An 18026-nucleotide genomic window follows, 5' to 3' on the forward strand; every position below is an offset into this window, starting at 1 on the left:
AGATCTGCTTTGTTCTTTTAATGCTTAGACACTATAAAGTCTCTTGGGAGATTTCGGTCATGAACGACTCAAAACGATTCACTGACTCACTCATAGCACATAAGATGCTCATTTGTCGCCACCTAGTGACATTTCCAGAAGGGGTCACTGAACTCATCAGTTAATAAAATTGAACAAATTTGTGAAACAGAAGCAAGCCTCACCAAAATACTCTTTATTTTGCAGCTAATTCTGCACAGTTGTAAACTTGAATAAACTTGAATCACTAAAATAGCTGGAATTGGTGCTTTTAGCTTATTCTTTTAAAAGAAATATCCCCAGAAATAATTTCGTGGACCAGTGATTGTCTTTTTCGCCCCTCATGAGTTTGCATCTCTGTAATTTGTTGTGGCATTGCAAGAACAAATCTACAAATTAGAAAAGAAGCAAATTAGTTGTTTTATCATTACCCATTTAGCGCTCTTGCACCTGTGACCTCACACAGCATAGCCTACCTATGTGATTGTTTTTATTTATTTTTTTTTTTTTTGCATATCCAAATTTCAAACATTACAAATAAACATGCTACTAAGACGGACAGAAAACATGGACAAGTTCTTGAAAAGGAAAAAATATTGACGATGGTTAGCCTATGTGGGATAGTGGTGCACATTGCTTGATTTTTTAAGCAATACACTCAGACTCAGAGGTCAGCAGAAGTACAGATTTTAAAAAAAACATCCTTTGCTAGACTTGAACTTGCAATTTTTGGAACTATAGTCCAAAGCTTTAACCACTGGACCACATAGATGACATATATCAGTGATGCCAAAGGGACATGACAAGTTTAGAATAAGCACACAAAAGAATTGGTTAGCATGCAAACCAATTAGCATGCTAACTGACATTCGGGAGGTTGTGAGCCCCTGCACAAGTTATGAGTCAGTTTTTCTGATAATTGTACAGATGCAGTGGTACACAACATTACTTTACGACCTGGCGAATTCCGAAGCAATCACGTGAATTTTCACACTGTTTATCGTTATAAAACCTAAAGCCAGAGGAGGTGATTGCTTTAATTCCTTTTAGAAATAAAAAAAGAAGACTGGCATGGTAGGGGCTGCATTAGCTGAAAACTCATCTACTGATTTTAAAAAAATATGGATAATTATTCCAAATGCTGTCAGACATTTGACAGATTCAGATTTCGAAGGGAGGCTGTCCGATTTTCTGACTGCATACATCAATCATAACAACAGTGTTTTGCTACCAGTTACTGCAATATAATAAAGCCCACAAAATGTACAAGATTAAAAAGAAAGTGCACAAAATTCGTGCACTGTTTCTGCCAGTTATACTTGGATTTAACTTAAGCACAAACATGACATTTAGTACAGAATTCTGAGTTATTTAAGTAGAGTAGGATACCTGTATTATTCAGATACAGATACTTGCTTCTCATCTGTGTCACTACTTGCATGTTGATAGCAGACATGCTGATGAAGATCTGTGAGGTCTTGTCAAGCCAAGGTCACTGATGTTGACCACTAACCTATGGAGGCCAATATCTGCAATGGTGTGTTTCTCCTCTAGTGTGATGTTTCCTTTTACAGGGTCAAATCAGAACAGACCTCTGTTGCTGCGACACACAATAGTGTACTTCAGTTGTGTATTCACACCTGTGTCACCATCTACTGAAAAATCCTCAGCCACAACCGACCCTGGAACTGCAGACAGGGGCACTAGTTTGAAAGAGGTGTTTGATGGTAGGTAGATGACAGTGGGGGTGTTATCATTGATGTCAATGACATTGATGGTCAACTTAGCAGATGATGAACATGGAGGGCTTCCATTATCCACCGCTTTGACGTCAAACATGTAGGAGTTTTGCTGTTCTCGGTCAAATTAAACATTGGACTTTATCACTCCAGAATCTGGGTCAAGGATGAAGTTCTCATTATCATTGAGGATTGAAAGCCTCACCGCAGCATTCTCGCCAGCATCAGTGTAACTGTAGCCAGATGGTACGTCATAGCTGACAGTGTGTAAACCTCACTCTCCTGGCCTTAAGAGCGACTAGCGACTGAGGCTGGAGGCCATGGCTTTTATAGCCTCCTTGCTAGTGCATCCGGCTCCCATGCCAGGGATCAGCAGTTTGAATCCAGCACGGGCCGTTTCGAGTAGGACCGGTGACATCAGCATCAGTTATCACTCATACTGTGCTATATTTAGGTAGATTCTCTAACGCAAAGAATTGAAAGCGGTTGTGTGTGAATTTAGGACTATTGTCGTTTTTGTCCAATATGGATACTATGACTGATGCCTTGATGAGTTTTTGTTGGACTAGAGCTTCCATTGACTGTCAGTTTATGAATGTCGGTCTCCTCTTTATCTAGGAACTGTTGAACTGTTATGAGCCCAGTGGTGGAGTTCAGAGCAAAACGTCTCTGTGTGGTTTGAGACACTTGAGTCCCAAACATGTATTTTATTTCTGCATTGGCCCCCACATCTGCATCAGTGGCTTGCAATTGAACAACTGACATTCGAACAGGAGACTTTTCTGGGATAAGGACCTCAGTTTGGTTCTCTTTGAAGACAGGCCAGTTGTCATTAAAATCAGTGACGGTCACCTGTAGAATGACAGTGCTGGATTTTGTGGGTTCCTCCCTTCCTCCACTTTGAATTTAATCACAAAATGATCTTTCTACTCTGTCTAAATTCTGATTAACTAAAAGCTGAGGCCATTTCTCACCTTCTGGTGTCTCCACTATATCCAAACTGAAAGCACTCTGCCCATTCAACAGCTCAAACTTTTGCTGTTGGGTCTGGTATCTGGATCGGTGGCAGAGGAAATGGCAAAGCAGCTGTTGATAAGTGTGTTTTCTGAAACTGAAATGTTGATCACATGGGAGGGGAAAATAGGGGCATTATCACTGATGTCTTTAACAATGATCGTTATGTTGATTAATCTTAAATAGTCAGTGGTCAAAATGACCACCTTAATTTCAAAGAAGCACTCACTCACTGTCTTCAAAAGAGGGGACAGGACAGAGCTTCTCCCTGTCAATATAGTTTGCAGTGGTAAAAAGTTCTCCTCTATTGCTCATCACGCTTAATAGCAGGTTGTCCTCGGATGTTCAAGTCCTTTGGTATGTTTCCAATGAGAATATTTTTGTGTAGCTCTTCACGAATACAGTAAGTGAGCTTTTGGGCTAAACCAGAAACAAGCAAATTATGTTGCCAGCAAGAAAAAAACCCCATAAATCCATGAAAGCAGTTTCTTTCTGCTGCTTTAATTCAAAAAGCTGTCTCAATATGGTGTTGTCAGAGCCAATGTTTCACAGAACCCTACATGTGTAGATAAACAGCAGCCAAACATGAACCTACAAATACAACATTATAGTACAGGTTACAATTAATTAAAAAATATTCTTCAACACTTAAGCCAAGTCAAAGAAGCAGAGCTAGACCATTTTTGATCATAGTTCATACAAATCAATATAATTATAAATAATGCATGAGAAACTAAGTGATAAATGTTCATGTAGCCTATGATGTGTGTACAAATATGTTAAGAATGACATTACATTCTAGTAACATAATTCTTCAATGCATTTTAACCACCACTACAGTCTGGTCTCCACTGACCACTGTAATAATTTTCCTGTTTAAACACACACATTATAAACAAAATAAAAGTTGCATGGAAAACTAATGTCTGATAGGAATGAGGCATATGTTCAGGATCTAAATGCAGCTTTAATTGAAGATATGCAAAACAAACTCAGGAAATGCCGGTAATCAGGAAATCAAACACTACATCCATAAAGGACAATAACTGACAAAGACACAGGTAACATGAGGGCATTATATACACAAGACTTAATGAGGTTAACAAGACTAATTAACAAGACACACCTGGGAGCATTAAAGGGAGCACAAAGAACAGAGACATGTCAAAAACCAAACTTCAAACTAAAAGTCTTAAACCTCCTAGAGATCTCTAGTGGCTGCTAGAGAAAATGTACCATATATATTACAGAGCCCCCCTCCCCCTTAACAGAAGGTGACCATGGGAGCTCAGGAGGTCAACCTGGAGACCACGGTGGTGCAGATGGACTAGGTGGGAAGCCAGGAGTCAAGGAATAACCAGGCAGACAGCCAGGAGGTGAGGGACAACCAGGCGGATGGACAGCCAGGAAGCCATGGCAAGCAAAGTTATGCAACAGGAGACCAAGGTGGACCAGGCGGACGGGCAGGAGACCAGGGTGGATCAGGTGGATGGCCAGGTGACCAGGGCGGACCAGGCAGATGGCCAGGTGACCAGGGTGGACAAGGCAGATGACCAGGTGACCAGGGCGGACCAGGCGACCAGGGCGGACTAGGCGGATGGCCAGGAGACCAGGGCGGTCCAGGCGGATGGCCAGGAGACCAGGGCGGTCCAGGTGAATCCACTGGGGACTCAGAGGTCAAGGCAGCTGGGGACGCTGAGGGCTCAATGGTCAAGTCAACTGGGGATGCTGGGGGCTCAGTGGACAAACCCGCTTGGGACGCTGAGGGCTCAGTGGTCAAGGTAGCCAGGGATGAAGAGGTCAAGACAGCTGTAGACGCAGAGGTCAAGTACCAGGAGACTCAGAGATCACGGCACTAGAGGACCCAGAGGTCTGTACAATGGGGGACCCAGAGGGCTCAAAGGCCAGGGCAGCTGGGGACACAGAGGGCTCAGATGTCAGGGCAGCTATCAGGGCAGCTGGGCACTCATAGGGCTCAGAGATCAGGGCAACAGGGGACACAGAGGTCAAGGCAACAGGGGACTCAGAGGGCTCAGTGGTCAGGGCAACAGGGGACTCGGAGGGTTCAGAGATCAGAGCAGCTGGGGACTCGGAGGTCAGGGCAGTCGGGGACTCAGCGGTCAAGGTGGCTGGGGACTCAGCGGTCAAGGCGGCCAAGGACTCAGTGGTCAAGGGCCCAGTGGTCACAGGTGAGTGGAATTCCTCAGACATGAAAATCTTTCCTCTTCCCAAAAAGCTAAGCACATATAGTCTCTCAAGGAAGAATGGCCATGTGAGACAGTCAAGCTCTTTCTCACAGCATCAGATAAGTGTATTCTGTATACAATCTTTAGCATTTCACTGTCCCAGCCATGTGACCTAGCTTGTTCTACCAATTTGAGAAACTTCAGACTGTACTCAGCCACATCCACAGAGCCTTGCTGGAGGCTGGTTAGCTGAGCCACTGGTTTCCCCATGGGTTCACAACTTGACTCGCCAAAACAAAAAGCTGCTAGATCCAGGGAAGGTCAGTTCTTATGTAATGTCTGATAGGGATGAGGCGTAAGTTCAGGATCTAAATGCAGCTATAACTGAAGATATGCAAACCAAACACAGGAACTGCAGGAAATCAGAAAACCAAACACTACATTCATAAAGGACAAGAACTGACGAAAGACACAGATAACATGAGAGCATCATATACACAATACTTAATGAGGTTAACAAGACTAACTGACTAAGACACACCTGGGAGCAATAAAGAGGAGCACAGAGAACAGAGACATGACAAAAAGTCAGCAAACTTCAAACTAAAAGTCTTAAACCTCCTAGCGACCTCTAGTGGCTGCTAGGGAAAATATCCCATATAGTATTTTACAGAAACATTTGAATAAGACAGTATTTTAATTCCAAATTCGAAAATGTTTGGGTGTATTCCAAAATGTTTGGATGTATGCATGCGTGCATTCACAGTTAATTGCGAGCTTGTTCAGATGGGGAGATTCAATTGACGATTCTTGCACATAGGGACAAGTCGTTCAATCAGTGCGGGAGCTATCAGACAAATTATTTGAGTATAATATAAACTCATGAACAGTTACTTAAATATGACTGTAGTTTGGAAACTACACATTTTTATGCCCCCATCATATGTCTTACTATTCTGAAAAAATATTAAGAAACTGTTTTCAAAGATGCTCCAATATTCATATTAAAGCGTAATATGTATTGATTTTTAAGATTTGTTGGTTCTAAAATTACTACATTTGGTCCCCTAAACCTGAATATACAGTTACATGTTATAGTTACATATATTTTCCATGAAACAAAAGAAAAGGTCTTTACACAGCTCTTTTATTTACAACAGCATAGTCACCACCAGGGGTGGCGCTAGGGGGACCCAGGACCTTTTTCTCAGAACTACTTTCCCTTTTCTTAGCTAAACTGCAATATGTTTTAACTAAGTGACCACTGGGTCATTTTAGTTGATGTATGAAGTCAGTCCTCTTCAAGTTCATGCATATATAGTTCATCTCATTAACTATGGACATATTCCACCAATGTTTGACAACCAAACATATCCATATAGACTACTCTTTGTCATCTTTTTATGAATCTATAATGTCTGTTGTTTAATCATTTAAAACCTTGTTGCGAAGTGTTTTGCTTGTGATTTGTTTTTATTTTATTTTTATTTTTTTTTATAAATAACAAATTGGTTTAACTTTTTTTTGTTATCCAATTCAATGAAATTAATACATTTAAAAGTGTGACTTGTGTCCAAATATTTTATGGGGCCACCAATCCATTGTCTTTCTTCCATTTTCCTGAACCTTTTCTACTACAGTTTTCCTACTCATCTGTTTAAATGCTATAAGTAGAGTTTAGAAGTTAAGTTGCAGTGATCTAAAGTGTATCCTTACTAGCAAAGAAGTTTCACTGTCCACGGATGACAGGAAATTAAAGAGTAATGAGGAGTGAGAAACAGAGAGGAAATGGATGGAAAGAAGGACAGGAAATGGAAATAAAGGAGCGTTGGCTCTCATTATAATAATCTTTACTCTTCCGAATGGAATTTCATCCCCTGCTTGCTAAACCAGTGTCATCGCCACAGCCCGTAGGGAGCACAGCAGTGTGTATTAATTACAATTCTTACTGAAATCATACAAAATTAAAATTCTTCCATTTCAATTTTCTTCCTGAGAAGGAAATGTCAGTAGACAAAGATTTTTTTTTTCCAGCTTCGGGGAAATGCGCATAATGTTTTTTATTTTCTTTTTCCAAGCTCCTCTTGACATTTGTTATTGTGAGTGTATATTTCACATTTTTTTTTTTACATTTTATAATCTGCATTCTGCAGAGCCAATTAGAGCAGCTGGCAGTGGAAGAGAGATAAAACTCTGATTAGCCCAGAGTGAGTCATATGAGATGCACACATGCACACATGTGCATAAATATATATAGACCCAGACACACACTCACTGGGAGTGTGTTGACGGCAGGTGTTGGAGTCGCCAGTCTTCCAGCATCCTCTGTCTGCTCTTGCCTGTGCTTCTGATGGACTTCACATAGAGAGGGCCAAAGTGCTGGACCAATCACAATATCTGAAAGCCTTTGGTTCAGCATTTACACATTGAATAATAACCAATCCCTGCTGAGAACCAGATTAGACCAGCATGAAGTTCCAAGCTAGTCTGGTGCTAGTTAATCCTGGTCTGATGCTGGCCCAGTCTGGCTTACACTGCTCAGTGGGGGTCAGTTGCTGGTAAGTGCTTAGACCAGCCTGAAATTCATGGGCTGGTTTATGCTGGTTAGTGCTTGTCTGATACTGGTCTGGTGCTGGTTAAACTGGTAAGTGCTGGTCTGTTGCTGGTTAGTGCTAGTCCACGCTTGTTTATGGTTGTTAGCAGGCGGGTTGATCCTGGTTAGTGTTGGTCTGGTACTGGTTATGCTGGTTTATGCTGGTAAGTGCTGGTCTGCTGCTGGTTTGTGGTAGTCCAGGTTTGTTTATGCTGGTTAGTGCTGGTTTGGTGCTGGTTATGTTGGTCCAGTGATGGTTTGGTGATGGTTTATGTTGGTTAGTTCTGGTCTGGTTCTGCTGTAGCTGATGGACCAACAAAGCCATGCTGTTTAATTAGCTGGCGATGCTGCCGCTTGTTAATACTGGTCTGATGCTGGTCCAGGCTGATTTAATGCTAGTTAGTAGGGGTCTGGTGCCAGTTAATGCTGTTTACTGTCGATCCAATCCTGGCGAATACCTCAATGCCGACCTGCTGTTTGCGGAAACGCAGCCGGAAAAGGGGAAGGAGAGCCGGCATTCTCGTCAGATTAAGACGTTGTGCAAATCGAGCCCCGCTACCCAGCATTCTACTAGCAAATGATCAGTCTCTGGACAACAAGCTCTGTGAGCTGAGAGTGCGGATCTCTTTGCAACGAGAGTTGAGGGACTGCTGCATTATCTGCCTTACAGAAACTTGGATGTCTGTGGAGATTCCAGACTCAGCCATCGAACCTGTGGGTTTCTCAGTGCTGAAAGCCTTTGGTTCGGCAAACCAAGAGCCAGCTGCTCTAATCGGCTCTGCAGAATGCAGATTATAAAATGTAAAAAAAAAAAGTGAAATATACACTCATAATAACAAATGTCAAGAGGAGCTTGGAAAAAGAAAATAAAAAACATTATGCGCATTTCCCCGAAGCTGGAAAAAAAAAAAAATCTTTGTCTACTGACATTTCCTTCTCAGGAAGAAAATTGAAATGGAAGAATTTTAATTTTGTATGATTTCAGTAAGAATTGTAATTAATACACACTGCTGTGCTCCCTATGGGCTGCGGCGATGACACTGGCTTAGCAAGCAGGGGATGAAATTCCATTCGGAAGAGTAAAGATTATTATAATGAGAGCCAACGCTCCTTTATTTCCATTTCCTGTCCATCTTTCCATCCATTTCATCTCTGTTTCTCACTCCTCCTCATTACTCTTTAATTTCCTGTCATCCGTGGACAGTGAAACTTCTTTGCTAGTAAGGATACACTTTAGATCACTGCAACTTAACTTCTAAACTCTACTTATAGTATTTAAACAGATGAGTAGGAAAACTGTAGTAGAAAAGGTTCGGGAAAATGGAAGAAAGACAATGGATTGATGAACTCCAGTGGACAGAGTGAAAGACCTCTCAGGTAAAAGCAGAGGTGGTGGTGTATGTTTTATGATCAATAAATCCTGGTGTGATCAGAGGAACGTACATTCTGTCAAGTCTTTCTGCTCTCCTGATCTGGAATTTCTCATGCTTCTGTGTCGACCATTCTGGCTACCGAGGGAATTCACAGTGGTCATTATCACAGCTGTGTACATCCCCCCCACAATCCGACACAGACTGGGCACTCGAGGAACTGTATGAGAGTATAAGCAAGCAGGAAACCCTGCACCCTAAGGCCGTGTTCATTGTGACCGGGCACTTTAACAAAGCCAACTTCAAGTCAATAGCAATGAAATACTACCAACACATCAGTTGCAACACACGAGGGGACTGGGTTTTGGACCACTGCTACTCTCCCTTCCGGGATGGCTACAAATCACTCCCCCACCCACCATTTGGCAAATCGGACCACTCTTCCGTTCTCCTTCTGCCCGCTTACAGGCAGAAACTGAAACAGGAAGCACCTGCCCTCAGAACGATCCAGTGCTGGTCAGACCAATCAGATGCTATGCTACAGGACTGTTTTGATCACATGGACTGGGAGATGTTCCGGTCTGCCTCTGATGATGACATCGTGGTCTACGTTGATACTGTAACGTGTTTCATCAGGAAATGTGTAAATGATGTTGTGTCGACCAACAATACAGATCTACCCTAAACAGAAACCGTGGATTAATAGCGATGTTCATGCAGCACTTAATGTGTGGACCTTTTAATTCCGGGAACGCGGAGGAGCATAAACAAGCCAGTTATGCCCTCCGCAAAACTGTCAGAGCAGCCAAACGCCAGTACAGGGACAAGATTGAAGCACAGTTCAACACTGACTATAGAAGCATGTGGCAGAGAATTAATATCATCACAGACTTCAAAGGGAATAAAAATTCTGCTGTGAACACCGCTGCCTCTCTCCCGGATGAGCTTAATACATTTTATGCTCGTTTCGAGGGAAACAACATCGCCCTTGCGGAGAGAGCTCCCGCGGCTGAAGCTACAGTGGTTAGTTCACTCTCTGTCTCTGTAGCGGACGTAACACGATCCTTCCGACTGGTGAATATCCGTACAGCCACGGGTCCAGATGGCATTCCAGGCCACGTCATCAGAGTGTGCGCGAACCAACTGGCTGGTGTTTTTACTGACATTTTCAACCTTTCCCTCTCCTTGTCTGTGGTCCCCTCATGCTTTAAAATGTCCACCATTGTGCCTGTACCAAAGCAATCCAAAATCACTTGCTTAAATGACTGGCGTCCTGTTGCTCTGACCCCCATCATCAGCAAATTCTTTGAGAGGCTAATCAGAGATTGCATCTGCTCTGTGCTGCCTGCCTCACTAGACTCAAAGCAGTTTGCTTACCGCAACAACCGCTCCACTGATGATGCCATTGCATCTACACTACACACTGCTCTCTCCCTGGTACAATGATCCAGAGCCTGGATCATTGTACTTCCCAATTCACAGAAACCCACTCAGACATAGTGCTGTACAGATGTGCTGCTTTGACCCACAGTTATTGCTCTCAAAGAGTCTGTAATTCTTGTCCATGATGGAGGAAAGATATTTCCATTCCTGTCAAGCACTCTTAAATTGTAGGTGTGTCATTTGGTCAATGGCTGCTCTTGATAAATACAATTCAAACCGCCTGCAGCCTGACAAGTTGAGCATTTTACCTTCTGAAAAAAAAAAAAAAAAAGATTTGTAGTTATCACTGTGCCACTGGTGTGTGTGGAGAAAGAATATATCAGAAAATAATTAATAGTATTTATATTAAGAAAATACTTATAATAATTACTTTCATCTGGCTATGTTGTCTGTAGTTTTCAAATGAGGCTCTTTGAAAAGAGTCTGTATATCTCAGTGGCCATCTCAAGGCAGCGCCACACTAGCAGACTCCAAACAACTTGACAGACTTGCAATACAAAATGGTGGAGTGGTGACAAACATGCCTGACCGCAACTCTCTCTCTTTTAATCCCTGTCTCATGGAGCTCGCCGAAATAACAACAGTAGTACTGTGTGAGCATATACAATTGCTACCTTCTATCACAAAAGAGTAGGGCTGCAACGATAAATGTATCTGTGCCGAACCGAATGGATACAGGGCCTTCAGTACGGTTCAGGCAGTCACAGGAATGATTACAAATCTTAGCATGTGTGAAACCAATATTAAAACAACATACTGTATATTGAACAACACACACCGCTTAGAAATAAAATAAAAAAAGTTGCAGAGCAACACGGGACCGCATGGAAACAAAACTTAACAGAACAGAGTGCCACATGGTACACTAGAAACTGTGGATCAGATAAATGTATAGGATTTTACTTATATGTAAATAATTAGTTTAAAAATCTTGGCCACATTCGACCACCAAAATAAATGAGGGAAATATATGCAAGATAAATGACACCTGAGCAGATTAGAAATCTGATTAAAATTCACCACCATTCAAAATGTAATACAACAGGCTCATTGTATCTGCTAATAATTTCAAGGAATTTATCTCAATAAAGGAATTAGCGATTGTTTTGGGAATGATAAAATATATGAGTTGATCAGAACGTAAAATTAATTGTTATGGTAATACTACCTTCATGGCCATTAAAAATAATATCACAAATAGATTGAAATACTGTTTATGAGCATGTAGCTTAGGATCGATAGATCTCAATGGACAGATACAATTTAATCAAATACACAGTCAACTTCTCTTTGAATAAAAAGAGGTGGGGCACATGGTGAGTTACGCATGGATGCCGCAGAGAATAGTGTGAAGCCTCCACACGCGCTACTTCTCCGCGGTAATACGCTCAACAAGCCATGTGATAAGATGCGCGGATTGACGGTCTCAGACGCGGAGGCAACTGAGATTCATCCTCCGCCACCCGGATTGAGGCGAGTCACTATGTCACCATGAGGACTTAGAGCGCATTGGGAATTGGGCATTCCAAATTGGGGAGAAAAGGGGAGAAAATGAAAAAATTAAATTAAAAAATTGAGTGATAAGTACGAGTGGTGAGCTGAAAGGAAAAAGACACAGACATCTGCACTGCTAATATCTTAATTTTGTTACAATTCTTATAATTTCACTTTAACTTTTATTATTATTTATGTTTTTATATAATGTGCATATACAGTAAGGGGCTCTTAAGTTTTGTATTGTAATTTCATTGAAGAAATATGCATAGTGCAGTCATGTATAAATGAGCCTTCACAATAAGAATTGTTGCCCATCAGCCGCTGTGTTTTCAAAATAAATAATTTAAAGAAAGATTCTTTTGTTTTCCCTGCTGTACCGATACCATACCGAACCATGATCCCAAAACTGAGGTACGTACCAAACCGTGAATTTTGTGTACCGTTGCAGCCCTACAACGAGTGATTTAGGGCATTTTCAGACCTGTAGATTACTTGGCTTTCCATACAAAAAATATTGCAAAATTGCTGCAAACTTGTTGCAAATTTCCCACTCATTATTTTCACAAGCCAAATGGAGTTAACAAAAGTTCAGGTGGAGCATGTGCATTAAATCCAACCAATCAACACTGGAGTAAGCGTATATAAGCCACTACTTCTGTTCTGTGACAGTTCTTCCACCATCTCTCCTCCACTGCAAACTCTACCTTCATGGCTATAGTTACCACTAAATAAGACAAGGAAGTCCAGGTGGGCTCAGGTCAAGTCTCAAGCCATCCATTATGGACATCAACGAATATGTTTACCTTATCCTCCATTTAAAGATTACATGAACATATGAACTCGTGAATGAGCTTGTGATTTGCTGCTAATTTTTGCCAGAAGTTTGCAGCTCTTCACCGGTAGTGGTGAACCTGTAGCAAACCTATGGCAACAATGAAGGGTTTGCTGCAAAGCTCATTTGCATGTGAAAATAATGAGTGGAAGATTTGCGACAAGTTTGCAGCAAGTTTGCCAGAACTCTTGATTTTGAAAGTGTTGTTCCAAAACAGGGGCTAAATAGTTACAATGTTAAATGTAACATTAAAAAACATTAAATAAATAAAAAACCCTAGTGACCACATACTGTAGCATACATGTGCTACAAAGCAAATATAACACTTTAGCAACCACCAGAAAACTAGTTTTGCTTTGACAAAGACCATTCACATCTTCATAAAATATAAAAATAAATATTGTTGGACATTTTCATGAGTGCTGGTAATTACTCATACACATATCTTGTTTAAATGTAAAATGTAAACGCATGTGATTGACTTTTATATGAACAGGTCTCCTGGAAAGGCGGGAGACTGATCGCACATAACTTAATTATTTCACAGCTTTCATAATGTTTAAGCCTAAACGTATAAATGTAATTAGTCGAAAAAATTGTTTTAACTCACATGAGCAGCTTCTTGTCTTCCCCAGAGAAGACAGACGATGGAACACGTAATCTGGCGTGCTTCGCTTGTGATTTTGATTCAGATTCCTGATTCACAAAATGAATCATTCCGACCGCTTTTTGAATCTTTTTGTTCAGTTCAAAGGAATCAAATTTAGAAGATTCAACTCAAATGATTCTTTCAACGAATCACACATCACTATCGCCAATCTGCATGCATTTTTGCATTTTTGTTATTATTATAATTGTTTTTAGGTGTTCAGTTGCAAAAGTAACGAAAGGGTCTGTAGAAATTTATCAGAGTAAAAGTATCAATTTTCTCTTCAAAAATGAAGTGAGAAGTAAAAGTCCAAAGAAATATTAATACTCAAGTACAAATATTAAAAAACTGTACTTAAGTAGTATTTGTACTTCGTTACTATACACCTCTGCAAATGGCCTATATAATATAGCTGCCAAAGGGCTATATCTGAATTTTGATTATGAATTACTGAGACGAGCTGACCAACAGATTTTTTCTCCATCCAAGTGGTCTCGGACTGATTGTTTTGATGCAGATCCGAGTGCAATTGCCGTGTTCATTAGACCTATATAAAAAACCGAACCAAAGGAGAAAACGCACCAAATTCTGAAATGCTCCAAACAAGGCAGGTGTGCGATTCATTAAGTAACATACATTGTGAAAGTGTGTGATTGTGTATTTATCTCCTCGAGGCATACCATAGAACGCATATGTCCATTTGCAGATTTTCAGTGAGTAAATAAATTACATTCAATATAAGCAGACTGTTGTGGCTCTGCTTTCATGTCATTTAAAGAGCACCTATTATGGTTTTTAAATGTGCCTAATTTTGTTTTAAAGGTCTCATACAATAGATTTACATGCATCCAAGGTCAAAAAACACTTTAATTTGCTCATAATTTAAATTGCAGCATTACCTTTTTTTCCCAGTGTCAAAAATGACTCCTTCAATGATCTATTCTAAAGGATTCATTCTAAACTCCTCCTTTCAGAGAGCCTACTCTGCTCTGATTGGTTCGATGTCCCAGTCTGTTGCGATTGGTCTACCACTTAGTGTAGTGTTTGAGGGTGGGTCAAAGCTGTTCGCGAGCAGCCAATGAAGACCAGAGGCGATGAGAAGACTGTCAAGCCATACACTTGCACTTCTCGTTGTCTGCTGAACCCACACCAGTCATGGAAGATCACGCAATGTTTGATTTCTTTATTGCAGACGAAGTGGAATTCAGAAATTTACATAAAATAACCAGAACCATTGTTCATTTAAAAAGGTTATGTGCTGCTTAATATAGTGCCTATTGTTTGTATAAGAAGAAATTGCAATAAAAGCCTGTATTATTTTAATACCAATAAAATAAAAATGAAATAAAAATTATGAATAAACATAATTTAGCATGATATAAACATGATGTATGGTTATAAAAACACGGAGCTGTGACAGTTTTCGCCGAACTGGAGGTGTCAGAATAAACACCATGGTAATGGCATACTAATATACTATTATTTCTGCCATAGACTAACATAGCAGAAGTAGTAAGAATAGTATGTGAAATATGCAATTGCGGTCGCAGCCCATGAAACATGTGTAACCGTTGTCACATGTGAGTCTGGCCAGTCGTGAATGAGCTGTGTCGTCATCCAGAGCTTGTGCAGCTCCTCTGGAGCAACTACAGTGGCTGCTCCAGCCAGCTGCTCTCGAAACGCTCTTGCGGTACTTTGATGGCATACGTAACGGTGATGCGGCAGTGGCGCCGGTTCAAGTCGGACAAAATTTCTAACCGACATGCACTGCTTCAAGTCTAGTGCCGATCAGTCTGCGCAGCGCTGCATGAAGTTGAACACACCTATAAACTATAAACCAATGAGAACAAAACACATGTATGGGTTATTTTTTATTCATATTAACACACAAATGGAAAGAGATTTACAAATAAAAAGTTGGTTCACAAATAAATTGAATCAGATCCACAAATAAATGTAAGGAGTTTCACAAAAATTTTATTAATTCACAAATAAATAAAATAAGATTTGCAAATAGAAAAATTATTTACAAATATATTTTTTAACTCACAAACACAACTCTCTCCAGCATTCATTTGTGAATCACACGCATTTATTTGTGGATCGCTTCCTGTGCATTTGCGGATCGTTACACGCATTTGACGATTTTGAAACAAATCTATCTGTACTACTGATCTTTTGTAGTGTCTAGTAGTGTGTCTGTTTGGATCTGCCCTGTAACATCAAGAGTAAAGGATCTGATGACACATTTCAGTCAAGAAACTTGGTTAACATTAAAATAGCAAACTCATACAGTCAGCCAGGTTAGCTATAAAGCTAATGATCAGGACACTCTACAAATGGGCAATTTTCAGCTGTCGACATTTAACAAGACACTACACATGTTCATAACTGAGAGAAAATGATACAAACCCTAAGTCACAGTATTCATCAAATGGCGTCTGTTTCTTTAAAAGTTTGTGGCCTTGGAGATTATTTGTATGTGCTTGATTCCATGCTGGTCATGAGAGCTCTGTGACTCTGGTCCCGCCCTGATAGTAAAACGAAGTGTGATTGGTAGAAGCTAGAACATGCTACTATTGGTCCGAGTAATGTGGCCATCATCTGATTGGCTTGAGGAGACGATGGGTGTAATTGTGTGGACATCTTTACGCTAGATTTGTTTCAGAATCGACAAATGCATGTAACGATCCGCAAATGCACAGGAAGAGATCCACAAATAAATGCTAGACAGAGTTGTGCTTGTGAGTTTTTTGAGACATTTATTTATGAACCAGCTTTCTATTTGTGAATCTCTTTCCATTTGTATGTCAATATGAAACAATCCATCTCCATATACATGAAACATGAGGGTCACATGACAAGACCAGGAAATCACATGATGAAACCCATGACAAAACAGGAACAAGGAAGTGATGAATCCCAAAATAAAAAGACATGAATTCAAAACATGAACAAAAAACATATATAAAAGTGACAGTAACTAGTCCAAAAATATACCACAGATTTTAATTATTGTATATTATTGTAATTATAGCCATATTTGGTTAAGATTTCCATAAAAAAATAGCATCAATCTAACTGTTCTGTTGGTTAGTCAAAATCCTTGCATTCAAATCTAAGGTATGCACAATGTCAAAGCCAAACCCACAAACTGTGGCATCAGTTGAAAGATGCCCAATTCTGCTGTAAAACCATCGACTTTTCCAAGATACAACAGTGCACTTGATTGGAAGCAGGGTTGCAATGCGTTTGAAGTTTAAACCATGCAAATGTTCAGGCCGATCAGGAACTTATATGGTGGGCTATGACGTTTGAGTGAGAAACGTACAATCTCCTCATCTCTTGTCCTCTCTCTCTGTCTCTCCCTATCTTTTTCTATATCTCTCTGGCCCTGTTTCAAATGGCACACAAAGCCCTTGCGGTCCTCCTCCGTGTCCAGACTTTGGTGACGTAAGTGAATGCAGTCCGATGGGGCGCTAGTTAGCAAGTCCATGAGGGTGCATGAGTGATAAAAGTGTGCATTTGGGACAGATTTCTAGACTTGAATCAGATAACGGCATTTTACGTTAATCATATGCATGCAGTTTCACAAATTATTATTTGAAAAGTTATAACATTGATAGATAGCGTAAAGGAACACACTTTGAACTAATTCTTGGATATTTATTTGTATTAAATAATTCCAAGCAACACACTGACAATAAAGCATTATACATTTTAAACATAACACTCTGAAAAACAAAGTACACATATAACAATAATGAAACCCCATCATTTTTTTATTTTTTTTTATATTTAGAGAACAAATAAATATTATTTGGACACATGGCAGGTGCTTAGAACACAGTCAAATGTATAGAAAAGAGAACATATGTCTCACACACCGCTGTAGATTGCAAAACATCGTTATTAAACACACACACACAGCCACACTTCTTCAGGTATAAATATCACTGTTAGACTGAACTGAATAAAAACTGAATAGGAGTAATAAAAACTGAATATAAGTAATTCCACATCGCTGGAAGACTGAATAAAAAAAGTTTTGAACCAATTGTACACATCAGACTAAAATGTGATACTATATACACAAGAAAAGCAAGTTATTCGTCGCTGTCAGTCGGTAATATGTGTATATGTGTAATATGTAATATTTAATCAGAGATTGGCATTGCATCATCCGCCATGTTTTATTCTCCAGCTCGGAAACTCCAGTCGATCGGTCGAGAAGATCAGCATTGGGGACTGTTAGGTAGTAGTCCACTGTGGAGCCCGCTCTGATGTGGGCTCAGCCAAAGGACGCATTGAGGGTGCAAAGTGAGTGCTCGCGAGCACCCTTGTGAGCACTAAAATGTCAAATGGGACACCCCATGGTCTCGTGGACTTTGTGGGAATGCGCAAATGAAGGCCACGAGACCGCAAGTCCACATGAAGTGTGCCATTTGGGACAGGGCCTCTATCAAGCGATCCATCTATCAACCCTCCTCTGCCTCAGCCAGGCTCCAGGAAGTGACATCATAGACACAAGACAGATGGTTCCATTAGATAAGAGAGGCTGTGGTGGCATCACAGCTGGGTGGGAGTTATCAACAAGCATTTGTCAACAGAGCATCTGAATGACCTATTTACTTTCAGCAAGAGCTGTAGATTTAAGGTCAGACAGTTTTATGTGGTGGAGGACC

The sequence above is a fragment of the Myxocyprinus asiaticus genome, chromosome 12, assembly GCF_019703515.2.
Source record: "Myxocyprinus asiaticus isolate MX2 ecotype Aquarium Trade chromosome 12, UBuf_Myxa_2, whole genome shotgun sequence".
Classification (NCBI taxonomy): Eukaryota; Metazoa; Chordata; class Actinopteri; order Cypriniformes; family Catostomidae; genus Myxocyprinus; species Myxocyprinus asiaticus.